Below are 18757 nucleotides of genomic sequence, written 5' to 3' on the forward strand. Positions count from 1 at the left end.
GCCATGGCTTTGAGACATTTCTCATCGTTTCCTTACCACACTCCCCAAAGCATTTTCTTAGTGGGGCAGCCCTCAAGTCTTTAATTCCAGCTTGTTATTTCTCTTCTTACAGAGCTAAGCGTGTTATTAATAACAGCAACGAAAAAATTAAGTATGGTGTGCACACTAATCTAAAATTTTGAGCTGGCAATTAGTTGGAGTGAAATGCAATTAGATGTTTTCCTTCAAGTCCTAATTTACATGCTGGAAAACATGGGCAGCCTTTGCAAGTAATTGCAAAAATAAGCCCTGCTTTTTGTGTTTGTGTACAAATACGAAGCTCCCCAGCACACCTGCCTTTGCCTAAATAGAATAGAGTCCCAGGGGTCTCCTTGCTTTATGATCACTGAGATATACAGCAGAAAAGGAACTGATCAGCCTTTAGGTGAAAATGTGTTTTCTCTCCACTGCAGAAATTTAGTATTAATTGACATTGACATAACCCATGGAGAACTGGGGTGCATAAATAAGTCTGACAGTTTTTCCATGTAACCCCATGAGGTGAATTGAGGCTCTTCAGAGCTGCAGCACCCCTTTTTGTGCACTCAGAGTAATAGCTGATACAATTCAATCCGTTAAACACTTCATGAGCATCTACCCTATACAACACTGCTAGGAGCCCTGGAGGAAACATATCAAATGAGATACTGTTGACATCTTCAAGAGGGTACAGTCTAGTAGACCAGACAAGACACACACACAAATATCACCAACGGATGGGCTCCATGGGTATAGAGAGGTTACACCCCTGGCAGCTGCACCTCAGTGTCTCCTGAGGAACAAGAAGAAGTGGAGGTGTCTCAGCGAATATATCAGCACCCCAAGAAAAAATCTAGTTTCAGCTCAAAGCTCAATCAAGAAGTTATTCTTGTAATACAAGGATATGGAGGGGGAACTTCCTATCATTGCAGAAAAGCAAAGTACAGAAAGAGGAAAGTAGGGTGATTTTGCAGAACATAAAAGCAAAGGAAAAATCCAGGACTATGTGTTTTCTGCAGAAAGCATTAGGGCTCTGATAGAAGTAAGCAACATCTTAGTACAGATAAGTGTTCAAAACAAGGAGTTACACATAGAATCCAAGAGCCAGTAGAACTTGGATGATACAAAGAGGAAAAAATAAAGAAGCCAGCACAGAACAGAAACCTTTCTGCTGGCCACACTACTGAGCATTTTATTAATTCCTTAGTGAGGAGAAAATTAGCAAACATCAGAATCCTCCCCATATATAATGTATAAGTCCTTATTTATAAGTAATTTTGCCTTCTAACTCCACATGGTTCTCATTTCATAGCATGGGTTCAGTTATTATTTAATTATCCTTACCCCATATTGTTTCAAAAATAATTTAAAGCAACTAACATTTTTATTTTCTTCATAAAGTCCCAAGATAAAGAGCTCCTTTTAGATAGTGTCATATACACAAAATCTAAACTGAGGAACCCCATCTGATGGCAGTGATTATGACACCTTGTAAAATGACACAAGTGTCAGGACTTTGTTGTGCCTGAGTGCACTATAGATTACAAAAATGCAAAGTGCTGTAGTCAGGATACAAACAAAGAAAAGAAGTAATTGCAGCTGGAGAGACCAGGAAGAGCCTCATGTGGGAAGTACCGCTTGCAGGATGGATGGGAGTGTAGGAAGAGAGGCATTCCTGACATAGAGAATGGTGTGTGCAAAGACATGGAGGTAGGAAAGGACCTGACTGTGCACATTTTAGAAAAGAAGAAAACAGAGAAATGCTTTGTCATTTATGTTCTCAATTTTTTTAAAGTCCTTGCTCTTGTTCTATATCAGGAATACTCAGGAGATGAAAAATAGCACAGAACCTTTTTCCCTGTGACAGACGATGAGATGCTAATGGAGCCAGCCTCACACTAGGTGAAGGTCCATTGCATAGGGTTATGGGTTATGATGGGATTTCAGAGTGAATATTCTTCTCAAAAATATTCTTACATCCTTATATTTGGCTTACCTTGAATTTCTCTACAGGAGCAAAATGTTTCATTTTACAACTGGCAATAGTGTTTTAAAGGCAAATACTCTTAGAAAAGGCCACAGAGGCCGGGCGTGTGGTGGTTCATGCCTGTAATCCCAGCACTTTGGGAGGCCAAGGCAGGCAGATCACCTGAGGTCAGGAGTTCGAGACCAGCCTGGCCAACATGGTGAAACCCTGCCTCTACTAAAAATACAAAAATTAGCCAGGCATGGTGGTGGGCACCTGTAATCCCAGCTACTCGGGAGGCTGAGGCAGGAGAATGGCTTGAACCCAGGAGGCGGAGGTTGCAGTGAACTGAGATGGAGCCATTGCACTCCAGACTGGGCAGCAAGAGCAAAGCTTTGTCTCAAAAAAAAAAAAAAAATAGAAAAGGCCACAGAATGACTGTTATTCCCATGACATAGCTATCTATCTGTCATGTCTGGCCAGTTTGGCTAAAGAAGGAAGCTTCAGACCTGAAACAGGGACCAGGTTAAGGTCCAGGTTTGAGTTAGGATGCAAGCAGGGAAAAAAGGTCCAGAAGAAGGTTGGTAGTCAGAATGACTACTGTGGTCAACTTCCTATGTATATGGGAATCAGTTCTTGGTGCAGAAATGTCCCCTAGATTACTGAGTCAGGCAAGGAAAATTCAGTCACTAAACATTGGTGTAGCTCTCTAATAATAGCAAGCCTTCCTATAAAACTCAGCACAAAGTTATCCAAAGACCTCAAAATGGCTTATCCATTATTTGCTGCCTCCAGGTTTTCATGAGATCTTTTTAGTCTTCAAGGAAGACCAAAGCTGTGGACTGCTGAACAATTATTTAAAGAAAAACTCATTTTAAAACATGGGCTTATTTTAATTTATTAAAATATGCAAGGTAATGCATGCTGGTTTGGAGGAGGGAGAGCTGCCATAGAAATGAAGAAATTGAAGGACCCCTGCTTAATGCCATCCCAGAAGGTGTTTCTAAACAAGAGTGGCATGACCAAGGAGGGGCTCACTTTTTGTGGGAAAGGAAATATAGGTTGGTAAAAATGAGAGCTGCTTTTATAAAGGGAGCATTACTAAATGGAAAGGGGAGTGTGAGAGCTGTCATCTACAGTCTCACACTCTGCAGGAGATGTGAAGAGGGATCACAGGTGATTAGAAATGTTTTGAGCTAGCTAACTCTCCCAGGTAAGGTTAAGCTTAGCAAGAAGACCCCTGCCAGACTATGGCTCCACCTTTGATCTACACTCAGTAAGCAGTTGGCCTTCTGACCTTTATCAAAAGCATGTTTGAGTGGATGAAAACATGAAGTGGAAGATGGTAGTTATGAAGTATCCAGGTATCCATGGTTAATTGCATTAACCCTCACTTGTCTATCTGGACATTGTGTGAGGGTCCTTTTGTTCTTTGTATATGGGTCCTATAGGCACAGAGCATAGCCCAGGGAGCTCCCCACTTTCTTCATCAGTGATCTGGAAATTTACTTATTTCCAGACACCAACTGTATTGTTACAGTGTTAACGTATTCTTTTATGTTCCCTGCTGGGAATGACTTTCAATAATGACCAACTATCCTAATAGGATGATTTCCTGGTTTAAGTTGACTCATGTCAATAGGCAGGTAAGAAATAGGGTCCTGGATCAGGGTAATGGTTTTTTAAAAATACATAATCCTAGAAAAAAATATGGATGTTAAAATCCACAGGGCTTGGTTATTCATTGGATTTGGTTGAAGACTAGGGGACTGTGAATTGCGGGACTGAACAGAGGATGGTGACACCAGTTGAAGTAGAAAATAGACTTACACGTAGAACTCAAGGTACCTGAGGGTCACTATATTGGTAAAGAAAGGTCAAGCTTTTCTGTGGCGACAAATCACCTCAAATCTCTGTGACTTAAACTTTTATTTCTTGCTCCTACTATAGCCCAGTGCAGTTTAGACAGCTCTCCTGGAAAGCTCTCCTTAAAGGAGTGGCTCAGGAATCCAGGATCCTCCCACATTATGAATCTGCTATCTTGCAGATCACTGCTTCCAGTCATGAGGACAGGAGAGAGAGATGTGTAGAATTGGTGCATATTATTCCCACTCACATCAATACAAGAGCTAGTGTTCATTCATTTGGTCCCAAACTAAGTGCAGGAGAGGCTAGAATTTACAGTCTTCCTGTGTGCCCAGGAAGAGGAGCAGGGTTAGATAAGCATCAGGCCTGTCTCTGCTACAGATACCCAAATGACAATAGCTAGCAGGTAGCCAAATAGACCCATCTAGGGTTCAGGGAGAGGAGGACATGAATCAGAGCTGGAGGCGTAAATGTAGACATGGTCAACCACTTAAACCTAGAAAAATACATGAGATCCAAGGAGAATATATATGAGAAGAAAAGGAGGGAAACCTAAGGAACACCAACTTTTAGAGTCAGAGACGGGACACTGTAAAAGATGGCCAATGTGGAAATTCACAGGGACAAGATGAGGAACACTGAAAGTACAACAAAGAAATTCTCTTCTAGGAATTGAGATAAATTTGACATTCATTGAAGTGAAGCTAGTTAATAGTGAAGTGACCACATTTACAGACCCAGAAATGTTAGCTCATTCTGACAAGAAATTTTCATTCTTTCTGCATAATAGAGGAGTTCTGGGATTTGTGGTTTGGATGCTGGGACAATAGCATTTCTAGGAATTTCTAATGGATTCATAGAAATTATATTAGGATAACAAGAAAACACCTCCAGAACAGTTGGTATCTCTAAAAGGGAAGGTGAACTGAGCTGGGAACCATAAGAAGTGAGTTCTAGCTCTGGTTCTATGTGGCCATGCTGAGGTCATTTCGTCTCTCTGGATGTCAATCTCTAAATCTCTGAATGTGGGGATGGCCCTTACAGTAACAGTAACAAGGGTGACATTCACTGAGTACTCATGGTGTGCCAGAGCTTGCTCTAAATTTTTTTCACAAATTATCTCATTTATTCTATTCATTTCAATCCTGTGAAGGAGATACTATAAGAATCTCCATTTTACAGATGTGGAAACTGAGGCTGACAGAAGTTAAGTAAGTTGCTCATGATCACATAGGAAATTCTGGCACGGGCAAATAGAAACCTAGGCTAATGGTGCTCTCAAACTTTCACTCATTCATTCAGTAAATATATAATGAGCACTTCACAGACATAGCCCCTGCTCTTAGGGAGCATTTTTCCAAGAAACAGAATGCTAAGCACAGAGGTCTTTGCCCTCCAACACCCAGGCTGGGGGGCTAATCAAGAGCCATGCTCCCCTAAGTACATGCCTCCTCATCTGGGTTCTAAATAGAAGAAATGTTAAGCCCAGAAATTGATGGGCCCTCAGTACCCATGAAAAGGCGCTTTTCCATTTTTGAGAAGATGATTCTCCCATCTTTGTTAGCTGGAGTAGTTTGGTAATTAGGTTCTTTATCACTTTGTCAAAATGGAGTAAGAAGAGCTAAACAAAGCTAGACTTCAATGACCTGTATTCCATCAATATGAAGAAAATGTATAAGGTGACCCAATTTCTAAGCCCTTTTGAAGGTAAAGAGTTTAATCTTCTTGCATACAAAGAAAAGGTGTTTTTCTTTTAAATCTATTTATCAATTTATGTAGTGTAATATTCTCACTATAATAAACCATAGAATTTAATGTATTCTACAAGATTATCAATATGATCACGTAATGCAAAGTACCAGAGAAAAACTACAATAACACAGTAAACTAAACTGGTTTATTATTTTACTTTTTAATTTCAATTTAGGTGCATTCGTTGTTCCCCTATAATTGTCATTAAAATTAAATTCTCTTTTCCAATCAAAATAAAATCAAAATGTTTAGCTGTTGAGCCTCTCTGAGCTCTCCATAAATCCCATTTAACAGGTAAAATAAAAGCCATGTCTGGCACCCTATCAGTCTCCAACGGTGTTATTATATACACATCACACACAGCAAAAAGATGGTGACTTTTTTTAAATTTTGAAAGCCCAACTCCAAAAAAGATGCGTTGTTAATGGTGATGTTTTTCTACATTATCGAGTCTTTTCACTACTATGTCACTAGGGCCTAGTCCAGTGCTGGGTCATGGTACATATTCGCTATTTAGTTGTTGAATGATTTGAAAAGATAAGGGTATATTATTTACTAAGTAAACAGCAGTAAACAAGGCATATAAGGTCCTTGAAATCAAGAAATTTACATTTGTATAGTGAGGGGCAGGAAATGTAAAAAAAATAAGATAACTTATTCTGGCAAGAGATCATAATTACTAGTATGCTCTTGCTTATTTAAAAAAAAATCTTATTTATACCATTGGAAGTCATCTTCTTTAACTGAATAAATAAAACTTCTGGAAGAATGAACATGGTATGATAGAAGTAGGCATCCCACCAGCCCATTCTGTCTACTCAAGTCTGGTAATCCACTTTGACCAGCCTTGCATTCTGTTCCTTTAATAAACATAAGCCCACATCACCCCAGCTCCAACAAAGCAACTACTAAAACAGCCTGAAACGTCCAGATGTTGCTAGTCTTTCACACAAGGACAAAAAAATTTAGTTATTCTGCAGGACAAGAACTAAAGATTAATGTTATCTAGGTCTATAGATATATAATTGCAATGGTACACATAAGCATGAGTTGTGTTAGCTGTATGCATACCCATCTTAAATGTTTTACTCACATAGTTTTAACTTGTCCCCATCTGGCTAAAAGTAAATACAGTAACTCCAGGCAAAATTAAACCCGAGAAAAGTCTGTCTTAGGTGCTCAGCCTTCTCTTTCTGTACTCTGTTATCTTATGCTCACGTAATCACTACATCAGTTAGGGTTTGTGAGGAAAATGGAAACCATTCTAAGTATTTCAAGTAGATTATAGTTTAATTCAAGGAATTAGGAACTTCCAAAATTGTTGGACGGGCTTGAGAATAGCAAACAATGAACTCAACTACAACACCAAAGAAAACTATTTGAAGAGAAAAAAAAAAAGTCTCAGATTTTGAAATTTAATTTTTAGATATAGCCTAAATAAAGTAGCCCCAGCTTTCTCAAAGAACAAAAATTGCCCATCAAAAAATCTATTCACATGCTCTGTGCCTTTCTACGGAATTCTAGCTTCAAAAGCCGCTTTCTAAAATTTAAGCCTTTCTTGATAGTCATATCTTTACAATTCCATGGAAAATGGCTATTTACTCTAAAAATGTCATTTGTAATTTGAAAATGGAAAAGTTCATCCACTATTGAGAAAGCTGTTTTCAGCAAAAGAAACCATCCAAAGATCAAAGATAATACAATCGTTAATTCCAAACTTTATTACCATTTAGCGTAGGTTAAGGTATTTTGAAAATGCCCCATACCCTTTTTAAGCCCCAGGAATGTGTAGTTTGCTTAAGAATCACAGGTAGCAATATTACTCACTATAATATGCTAGGTCTACAATTTACCTTCTCATATTCAACAATTTGACAAAATCATTCCATAAAGCAATTTATGCTATATCACTCTATCACCTTAAAGGTAAAATTAAACTGTAAAGAGAAAAAATTTTTAACTAAAATAAAAATGCAGTTTACAGCCTACATTACTTCTAGCACCAAAGCATGTTCTATTTCTCTATTTGTATTTGTAATAAGGACCCGTAGTTTCTAATTCTCTTTGAAGCTCCGCTCATGCTGGCATTCCCTGCCATGACAAACACCTATGTCAGTCCTTTGCTTCCAGAGCTGCACAAATATCTGCTCTCTTTTCAGATGGTACTTGGCCCCAACTGGCTAAGACTGTGGCCATAATCACAGCTGGGAAGCAACACCTCTGTGGGGGATTTCATAATCTCCATGCCTTTTCCTAAGTCAGAATAAAGAAGATGACATCTGCGCAGCTCCTCTTCTTAGTGCCTTCACTACTCGTTATCCCCATAAGGACTGGTTACTCATTAAGCAGAAGATTGGCTTTACACCTGTCACTTGGCTTCTTCTGTTTTCCTTGCTTTGTATTTGGATACAAAAGGGTGCATTCCTTTGCTACTTAAATATATTCAATGTTAATTTCCAAAGGACAGGAACATAGTAGACCATCCCTCCAGGGAGCTGGTACTCAAGATATTTTGATCCAGGTTCTACTTTGGCAGAGAAAAAGACCCCATGACCTTCCTTATCTTTACCGTGTCCACAAAAGGACAATAAAATTTAAAAATAGAGCAGAACCAAAAGCCATTAAAAATGATAACAGGACAGGAATTTTCCAAAATGACTAGTCAAAGTACAACCTAAAAAACTCTACCTATTTATTCACTTATGTAACTGCAGCAACTGAATACCGTGACTCATCCAAGATCATACTGGAGAAGCACTGATAACAAAACATCTTGTCCCTAATTTCAAAAATTCCACCCAACTACTTGTATATATGGAAGACTAGAGTTTTGTAACAATAGTAAGCATCATGTAACTACCAGACAGCATTATTATTGTTATTATTTCAAGCAACAAAAACACATTCTGGACAACTTCGGTTAAAACTGTCCTGAGGGAGGGAAGAAATTGTTTGGAAGGGGAATGAAAGAGAAGCCAATGTGTTTTGGAAAGAACAGGAACCCAGCATCTATGGAGATAAGCAGCAGGAAGGCATAGACAGGCTGTTTAGTGAGCCACCATGCAGGGAATAAGATGAAGCCATTTCCATTTTGGCCCATTACACTGAAGAGTGGAATTTCAGGAAGACATCCTGTAACCAGCTCTGAACTGTTTTTACACCACCACTTCTGGCACCAAATGTGTGCGTTTTCCCTTACACCAACCAATTCTCCACTCTCCAGATACCCACTGGGTATTGTATAATTCGATTCCATTCTGACACTAACTACCCAGGGTTAGCATAGACCCCACAGATTAAAGGTGCAGTCCCACAAGTCTGGGCCACTTGAACTTCTGATCAACCACTCTAAAGCCAGAGGGGTCCCATAGACCCCTCCTTGGGTTTGATAATTTGTTGGAATGGCTCCCGGAACTCAAGAAAACACTTTACTTGCTATTACCAGCTTATTAGAAAGGATACAACCCAGGAACGATCAAATGGAAGAGATGCACAGGGCAAGGAGTGAGAAGGGTGGGTAGGGAAAGACACAGAGCCTCCATATCCTCTCCAGGCTCGTCACCCACCCATCACTAAGATGTGCTTACCCACCTAGGAGCTTTCCAAACCCTGCCATTTAGGGTTTTTTGTTTTGGTTTGGTTTGGTTTTTTAGCAGAGGTTCCATTATATAGGCATGATTGACCTAATCATTGGCCATTGATGATTAAGTCAATCTCCAGTCCCCTCCCCCATGTCAGTTCTACCTCTAATCACATGGTTGGTTCCTCTGGCAACCAGCCCCCATCCAAAAGCTATCTAGGGCCCCAAGAGTCAATCATTAGCATAAATTCAGGTATGGTTAAAAGGGGTTCACTATGAATAAAAAAAGATGTTCTTTTTACCCCATCACTCAGAAATTTCAAGGGTTTTAGAAGCTCTTGTGCCTGGACCCAGGGATAAGCAAATACATATTTCTCATTGTATCACAATATCACATCAGCCTTGCTCAAGTCACATACTTATCCCTTGGCCAGTGGAGGACTGGGCACTGTGATTGACATTGTCATCAAGAACAAGGGGAACTGAGGCTGTGCCGGAGAAAACGCAGATGTCACAGGAGCACAGAAACACAGGCTTCCAGGCTTCATAATAGGGTGCAGATCAGACTCTGAGAAATCTCAAGTCACATGATAACTTTTAACAGCCCAATTCGTAGCTTAGATGTAAATAATTCTTAGCAACCCTTTGTTATGGACTGGACTGTATCCCTTAAAATTCATATGTTGAAGGCCTAACCTCCAGCGTGACTGTATACAGAGATAGGCCTTTATGGATGTAATTAAGGTTAAATGGGGTCAAAAAGGTAGTGCCCTAACCCAGTAGGACTGGTGTCCTTATAAGAAGAGGAAGCAACATCAGGGGTGCACAGAGGAAAGCCCATGTGAGGACACAGTGGGAAGACAGCCATCTGCAAAACAAAAGAGAGGCCTCTGGAGAAACCAAATCTGCCAGCACCTGGATCTTGGACTTCCAGCTTCCAGAACTCTAAGAAAAATTAATTCGTGATGTTTAAGCCACCCAGTCTGTGATATCTTGCTATGACAGCTCTAGCAGACTAATATACCTTTGGGATTTTTAAAAACAAAGTCTAAAGAACTGTGTGTCGTTTTCTATAAAAATTGAAGAGAAGACAAGCCTCTTCTGATGCATCACGGACCCCACAGCCATCCAGGTGATCACATAACAAGCCTTGGAGAACTCCAAGAGAACATGTTCAGTTAAGCAACTGTTCCAATCTTGCTTCCATTTAAACCTCAGCACATTTTATAAACTCAACAAGATGGACTATTGAACAATTATCACCAAAGTCATTTTCCTCAAAGATGCTATCAGCCTGACTAAACCTTTCACAGTCCAAGTGTAAGATACACACTAATTTAATTCTGTTTAGCAAACAAGTACCAAATGCTACTGTTTGCTGAACACTAAACTAGCCTCTGATAATGCAGAGAAAAATCAGATTTACTCCCTGACCTCAAGGAATCAGAGAGTAATGGAGAAGACAATGTGAAAACAAATCTTTAAAATCCACCGTTATAATATTTATGTAAGGTATAATGGCACCATGTTTTTCAAACTCAAGAGTTATTATTCTACGTGGGCACAAGAAATGATGACAGAGAATATCCAAATTCATAGGGTAAAAATGGTTCATTATCCTGCAACATCAATTGTATTAGAAAACAGGGGAACTAAAATTATGCTATTTAACTAGTAAAGAATAGTATTTCTATAATTTAGTCTACGTGAAAAATTCAAGTTGGAATGGCAGACCTCAAGAATTACCATCATTCACTCTGTCTTGTACTGGGGCTATTTAGACAGAAATTTTTGAAAATCACTAAAAGGGATCCAAAGCCATCATTCACTTCTCCCCTTGATTCTCTCTCCTTACTGATAATATAAAGTGGGTGATTTATTCTTGTAATTATTAGTAGTTTGTGCTTTTTAATCTTTTTGGAATTCATGTGTATAATACTCAGTTGTTTTCCTCAGTCAACTTTTTTTACTGTGATTCAATGTCCCTTGAAATTAAAAAAAAATCCACTTGCCCTACTACAATGTCTCCAAAAGAATATTAAAAATACATATGCAAATGAATATTCAAATCCCATTAAAAATATGCAGAAGCTCCTCTGCAGAGTTTAGTTGCTAATAGAGAAAAATCCTCTCAATATAAGAGATGTCTGTTTTATTTATAAAGATATATATCTAGGAAGAATCTCACCCACCAAGATAAAATAAATTTGGATAGCATCTAAATACATCCAGATATCTTCACAGGCCAAAGACAAGTAGAAAATTATTTAAAAGGAAATGACTAACAGAATTTACTGTCTGAAGTCCATACTTTTATCACACTTATAAAACATTTTTTCAAGATATATATTAAACTAGATCAAAATTTGAGTAGTTTCTTCTGGAACAAAGCACTTACCAAAAATAAGACACCAAGCTGAACAAGGAAAAACTCTTTTTTCAGCTGTTTCTCCCATTGTGCATAATCCCTTGTTGATCTCATGATATTCTATATTTCTAAGTCTGAAAGTCAGTCAATAGACAGGTATTTATTAAGTACCAGTTGGGTACAGCAGCTGGTTCTGAGAATTGTGGGGAAATAAGAAAAGCAAAAGAAAACATGGTTCCCCCTGATATGAGGTTTCTTCGCAGGGATAAAACCTACCCTGGGCTGCTTAGTGTCTCTAGAGGCAAAAGTCTTTTAAAACTGCTTCAGCATCCAATCATATCTTTGACTCTCAACAGAAAGTCAGTTAATGGAGTTTCTGAGAGTCAATCAAGTAACTTAGATAAGTTTACTTAGGTTTACCTAAGTAAACCAACAGGGCTACAGGTGACATAATCTCAACCTCCAACTTCCTTCCAAAGATAGTTTTATTAACTAACTTACGGAAAAAGATATATCATACCGTTTATATTTTTATAAACTGCACATTATTTATTAAATTAACCAGAAAATTGTTCCAAGTACTTTCCATTGTTCATGGATATAAAGCAGCAATGAGAGTAACTTCTATCTTTATATTATTTTTATTTGTGATAATTGTTTTCATTTTCATTTGTTATTTCCTCGTCTTAATTTTCTGGCATTATTAACATTGTTTTATTTTCTACTTTTGAGATTTAGAAATACCAAAGGACATAAACAATCTGTAAAACACAAAAGAAAAACAGAAGTTGAAAGTCTGAGACACTCCTTAAAAATGAACACAAAACACTTGGGTACGTTTGAGCCATATGACATAGGCAATGGAAAATGTTTGCTATGATATGCACCAGTGACCATGAATTGGTTCTTTTTTCAGAAAAAAAATACTGGTACAAACCTCCCTTAATAAATTAATATTCCAATCTTTATTGACTCATTTGATGGGAAAAATAAGTTATTGTACAAGGGTTTCTTGGTATTTGTGTGTTGTGTTGCTTATTTGTTTTGCATAAAAGTGAGATTATAAAGTTGAACCAAGATTTATGACAGTGGCACTAGGGAAGATGAGGAGACTAAGAGAAGAGAAATAAAAAAAGAGTCATGAATTAAGAAAAGATGTTTATATTTGAGCTGGTGCATTCTTATGACATATGACTTCGTGAAATATTCTCCTAGGAGGCAAGACATATGAGAAGAAGGGATATTATAACCTCAAGCTAACAATAAACTGTAATATGGCAACATTCTCTCCTTGAACAACATGGTTCTTCTCACCTATACATAATTTTAAGTCATTTTTGCACAATATGAGAAAAAATGCAGTGAATTCCTTTGAAGGTGCCCCTACTAACAGACCCACAAATCACAACGGGTCACAGGGGTAGAAGGAACATCAAGAATCTCATTGGGCAAAACTGTGTTTTTTGTTTTGTTTTGTTTTTTTTGAGAATTCACTCTTTCTCTATAAACATCTACCTCCTCCCTGTTACTTGGATCAATTGTAGAAATAAGTAACATGGATCCTGACTTTCTGGATTGAATTCTTGGTTTAGCCAAGATTGCTGCTGAAGATTATTTTGTGAAGACTGAATATGATATGATATGCAAAGTATTTAACATATAGTGATGGTTCAATAAATGTCAGGGAGAGACAAGGACAGGTAAGTGGTGGGTAGATAGGAAAGAGAGAGGGAGAGAGAAAGTTTTCTCTTCTTTCATTATTTAACTTTCACTTTTGAAATAAAAGTTTATATTACACAGAATCCCAAAGGTGTTACCACATGCGTGAAGTCGTAGTTTAAATTTAGGGAGTTTAATTTAAAAACGCAGAGGTGTTGGGTAATTTACTGATTATAATTGAAAATTCTGTTGAGTAGTAATGCTGTCTGGCAGTCTTTTTGTTCTTAGATCAAGGCAACCTCATTCTATAGCAGTCAAACATTACAATTTGAAATCAGCATCTTTCATTGTTCTGAGCCATTTATTCTTCAAATCAAATTCACTTTTTGGTTAGATAGGATCCTAGTAATAATATTAGGCAAAGTCTCAGTATATGAAAACTGTTAGGAATAAATAATTTGTGTACAATTTAAAGCAAAAGTATGTAGATAGACTGCTTCCAGCCATTACAGAATGGTACCGGCTACTACCACATTTGCCTCCTGCTAAAGATAACTCTAAAACTGGACAAAGTGCATGTATCAACTGTTTAAGACATTGAACAGCAGACAGTGCAGGGCTATTTTCTTTATGAGTAGGAATCTCATTAAGTGGAGACTGGTGGACTCAGTGAGCTGAGGAAACAATGATTGGAGTTCTAGGTGATCAAAGTGATTGGAGCAGGGTACTGGAAAGAGAAAGCTGCACAGATAACTCAGGCTCAGAAGGAAGGTGGGGGATTCAGAGTGGGTTCTTGGCCAAGGTCTAGATTGTGTAAGGTAAAATGGAAGAGATTGTCTGCGTGGGGCCAAGCCATGATTTTTAAGAAGGTTTTTAAGAGACTTCTAGAAGGAGATAACAGAGGTCATGCAAGGCTAACCCAGCCAGAATAGAATACTTTGCTGAGTGCCTTGTGCAATTCGTTCAACTCTAGAAAGATCATGCATTAGGAGTAAGCATCAGACCATAGAATAAGGCCCGCACCCTAGGACTAAGTGTAAAACTAAAATAGACTCAACGTAACAAAAAATAAAACCAAGCCTAGTTGGACTAAAAGAACCAGCCAGTAATTTAACTGCTTTCCAAACAAAACTCAACACTTTCTAAAGGAAGACAGTATAATCCAGACTCCCTAAATATATCAACTTTAATGCCTAGAATAAAATCAAAACTTACTAAATATGTGATTAAGCAGGAAAACATGACTCATAATCAAGAAAAAAATATGCAGTCAATGGGAATAGACCCCAAGATGACCCAGATGTTGGAATTAGCAGATTAGAACTTTAAAGCAGCTACAGAAATAAATTCAAAGACTTTTTTTTAAAGATGTAAGGAGTAAGAATATGAAGAATCTTGACAGAAAAATGTAAAGTATTTTTTAAACCCAGACAATAATTATAAAAGTAAAAAGTAAAATATCTACAATGAAAATTTTACTAGATGGTCCCAAGAGGAAATTGGAGCTTGAAGAAGACAGGGTTAATGAACTTAAAGGCAAATCAATAGAATTTATCTAATCTGAAGGACAGAGATGGGGGTAGGGGAATTAAAAGAGACCCCGTTTTCTGTTAAGCATCATCAGTCAGGTCAGCATACATGTAATTTGAGTCCCAGAAGGAAAAGAGAGAGCAAATGCGTTAGACAACAAAACATTTTTGAAGAAATCATAGTCTATAATTTCCCAAATGGGTTAAAAAAATCTATTTACAAATATAAATAGCTCAAGTTTTATACTTGAATATATTTTGGACCTCTTTCTATTTCTGTTCCCACTAAGATTCAATTATTTTTATTTAAATTTTTATTTTTATCTTAGTGTCTAATGCCTTTTTTACACTATGGGTGGTTATAATAGAATAACTTCAGGTTGTTTTAAAACTTTTCTTTGCTGTTATTTCTCAGTAAAGATCTAGAACAAAGCTTTTTTTGTAAAATATAAATTACTATGCAAATATAAAAGATTAGAGTCTCTATGGCATCTATCCCATTTTCCCAATGCAGATACCACCCTACTGTCACTGTGAAACGCAAAGTTATTTGAAAGGTTGAGTGTTACCTTCTTCAAGGTATTGCAGTGAGAAATACAACTTTTTTTGTGCCACACATTTTCAGCAAGATGGGGAGGAACAAACTCCCTCTAGTCTTCTACCATTAATTCATTTCAAGAGATCTCTCTCCCCACCTAAACATAAAATGAGTCGGCAAAATTCTTCTTGTTTTCTCTGCCCCCACCAAAATAAAACTTACCCATAAGTGTCTTTAAATTTCATGTATAGTTGAAGGCATGCAGAATCTAGTGAATCTTAGAATTGTGAAAACTCTACTTCAATCTTGCAAAAGCCCTGAAGCAAAAATTTAATTCATTATTATTCAATGGCAAAGCAGACCCCATCTGACCTGAAAACCTGGCTCTGACCGCTATAGACACTGCCTGCCTCTATAAAAACACTAACATGCATCTTCACTCTAATTACAAAATTTACTTTATTATCAAATTGTTATGTATTAAGCTAAGTTCTGATGACTTCTTAAAAACCTATCCCACTCAAATATTATTGTGCCATCAAACTTAAAAGAATCCTCTGAAGATATTTAGGCAAAATGAAAGTTCACAAAGCTAGTGAGATCTGAAACTATTATTCTGGGCAGAATATATAAACATTCAGATTTATATTATCACCCTCTCAAATTAAAAGACAGGAAAAGGCCTGATGTGTCTGCAGTAGCTTGAGTTCCTCCATAACAAAGCACATGGGAGGGCGGGAGTACGCTCCAGTGATACAGCATCTCTTAAACTCGCCATTGTATGTCTTCATAGCACCATGTTCCTCTCCTCTACTGCATTTACCACAGTTTCCATTTTACCTTTATTTCTGGTAATATGATGAAGTCTTTCTCAGTTACTAAACTATAAGCTCTGTGCTTGATTTTTCTCACCATTGTACCTCCAACATTGAAGCATGGTGCCTGGTACCTGGTAAGCACTCAAGAAATATTTGCAGAATAAATGAATGCAGCCCACCCAGCATGTTCTCCAGAGTTCTTCCTTCATGGAACCCCTCCATAAAGTTCTTGGGGACTCCTCTACTCAGAGATAAAGCTATTCCAGGCCAGTAAACTGTCCAGGGACTACAGAAGGTAAACAATTTAGAAAGCACTTTCACTGATGTTTTACCTTAAAATACTCAGCATCATTGTGACCCCCATACTATGGTTTGAATGACAGTGTTCCCTCCAAAAGTCATGTTGAAACTTAATCCCCATCATAGTGGTATTAAGAGGTGAGGTCTTTATGGAAATTGATTGAGAGGACTCTGTCCTCCTGAAATGATTAGTGCCTTATAAACGGGCTAGAAGGAACTAGCTTAGGCCCTTTTTGCCCTTCCTTCCCTTACACCATGTGAAGATACAGCATTCAAGGTGCCATCTTGGAAGCAGAGACCAGGGCCCTCAGCAGATACCAAACCTGCCTACGCCTTGATCTTGAATTTCCCAGCCTCCCAAACTGTAACAAGTAAATTTCTATGATTTATAAATTACCCAGTCTCTGGTACTTTGTAGCACAAACAGATTAAGACAACTCATTTTTAGGGATGAGGGTTGAGGCTGAGATTTTAAAGACTGTATCTTCTGATACAGTCACACCTAGAACTCCAGTCTCATATTCCAATTCTTGCGGTCCCAATTTATGGTCCTAATCATCTCTTCATGACACCACAGCCATGGGTCAAGGAAAAACGATGAGATTAGTGACCAGGGCTGATAGAAGGAGAAGGAATTTTTCTTGTGACAGATCACAAAAATGCAGCCATGAGTGATTGCTGGGTTTGCCCACACGGGTTGTGTTGGGGATGAGAACAACTTAGTATTTCAGATACATAAAAGGGTCTTGAACCTCAGACCAAAGTGTCCCTTTTCTGGCAAAATTTATTTAAACTTTTCTACTTACTAACAACTTAGCTTTCAAAGCAGTTACATATGTTCATTTCTTTTTTAACTTTCATAAATTAAAGGAAAACCTTACAATATTCTTCCTCTTGAGCTCCATCCAACACTATCCAAAACCAGGGCAAAGTACATGAAACTTCATCATGTCTGGCTGAATTTTAAAGATTTCAAAAGCATGTTCCCTGGGATTTGTTTGACTATGCACTACCATGCTTCCCTAATACGCTTGTGTAATTATTGTATGAATTATTGATTTTGAAAGATTCATATTCTCTGCAATTTCTCATTGATTAGTCCAGGGTTGATTTTATTGAAGGCTAAACAAGGACCTCCAGGAATTGAAGAAGAACAAAAATGAATGCAATTCTGAATTTCATTGTATCTACTGAACCTTGCGTGATAACTTTGCAAGCATTCGTGAGTGAAGCTTCCTAAGTATCAGCACAAAGCTGGGAAGCTTCTGGCAATTTTCAGAAAGATTTTTAAGTTCCATAATAAAAGTTTATTGAAAGCACCTCTGATTTTCTTTTCCTGCCCTTTTTTTATGGGCTTGGTTGTTTTGCTAAATTAGGTTTGAAGTTTGCTCGCTTTGTTATAGCACCACATTAATGAGGCCAAAATGTCAGGCTCCATCTCTGTAGTGACAAACTGCGCCCTTAACCTCAGGGAGCTTCTCTGGTTGATGGAAGCAGAGAGGATATTTGAATTCACACAAATCCATCCCACAATACTGTATAAACAATTTTAGGGCCTGAGCAACTGAGATCAACATCACCTTCATTTATACAAAATAGCAAATTTTTCCCCTCTGTTATAAAGCAAAACCCCAGAGGAAATTATTAATGTCATAGAAGAAATGAGGTTGCAAAAAAAAAAAAAAAAATTAGAAGGTCCAAAAATTATTAACAGAGAACCACATGATGGTTTAGAAAATGTAAATTTTTAGCAATTTGGATTGAGATGCCCCAGTGATTACTCACATAGATGTGCTAAACAGTCCAGGTTGCACAATGAGTAATTAAAATCTGATTAATTCTTATCAGGTTAGCAAAGGGTGCTGCTTTTTAGCCCCCAAACAAATTGGCAATGCACCTGAACATTAAATTTAATTTGTCATTTTGCACATTTCACTGGTTCTATTGTAATAGAAGCACATTTGCCACTCTGTTCTCTTCTGACATCGACCCTCCCTATACCATGTACATTATGTAAATACTAAAATGCAGACAGGACAAAGTACTTTTAAAATTCTTTCATTTTAAAACATCACAATCAAATAATTATGATTCAAGATATCAACATTGATTCTTGGCAGTTGCTACCAGTAGAAAATAATAAAATGCGGATATACAAATCACTATTTAAACAGCAATAATTTTGATAATTAGCAAATATATTGAGGGAAAAATATGGGGGAAAATCTGAAAGGGGAAAAGGGATTTAAATTTAAATAGGATTTCTTTTAATGTTTCCCCCATTATGTAAAAGTCCATCTTTAATTCATATTATAGTAATTTGTGATGCTGTGTCAAAATAGATATGCAAAAAGGAGATGCAT

The sequence above is a fragment of the Pan troglodytes genome, chromosome 10 (assembly GCF_028858775.2).
Source record: "Pan troglodytes isolate AG18354 chromosome 10, NHGRI_mPanTro3-v2.0_pri, whole genome shotgun sequence".
Classification (NCBI taxonomy): Eukaryota; Metazoa; Chordata; class Mammalia; order Primates; family Hominidae; genus Pan; species Pan troglodytes.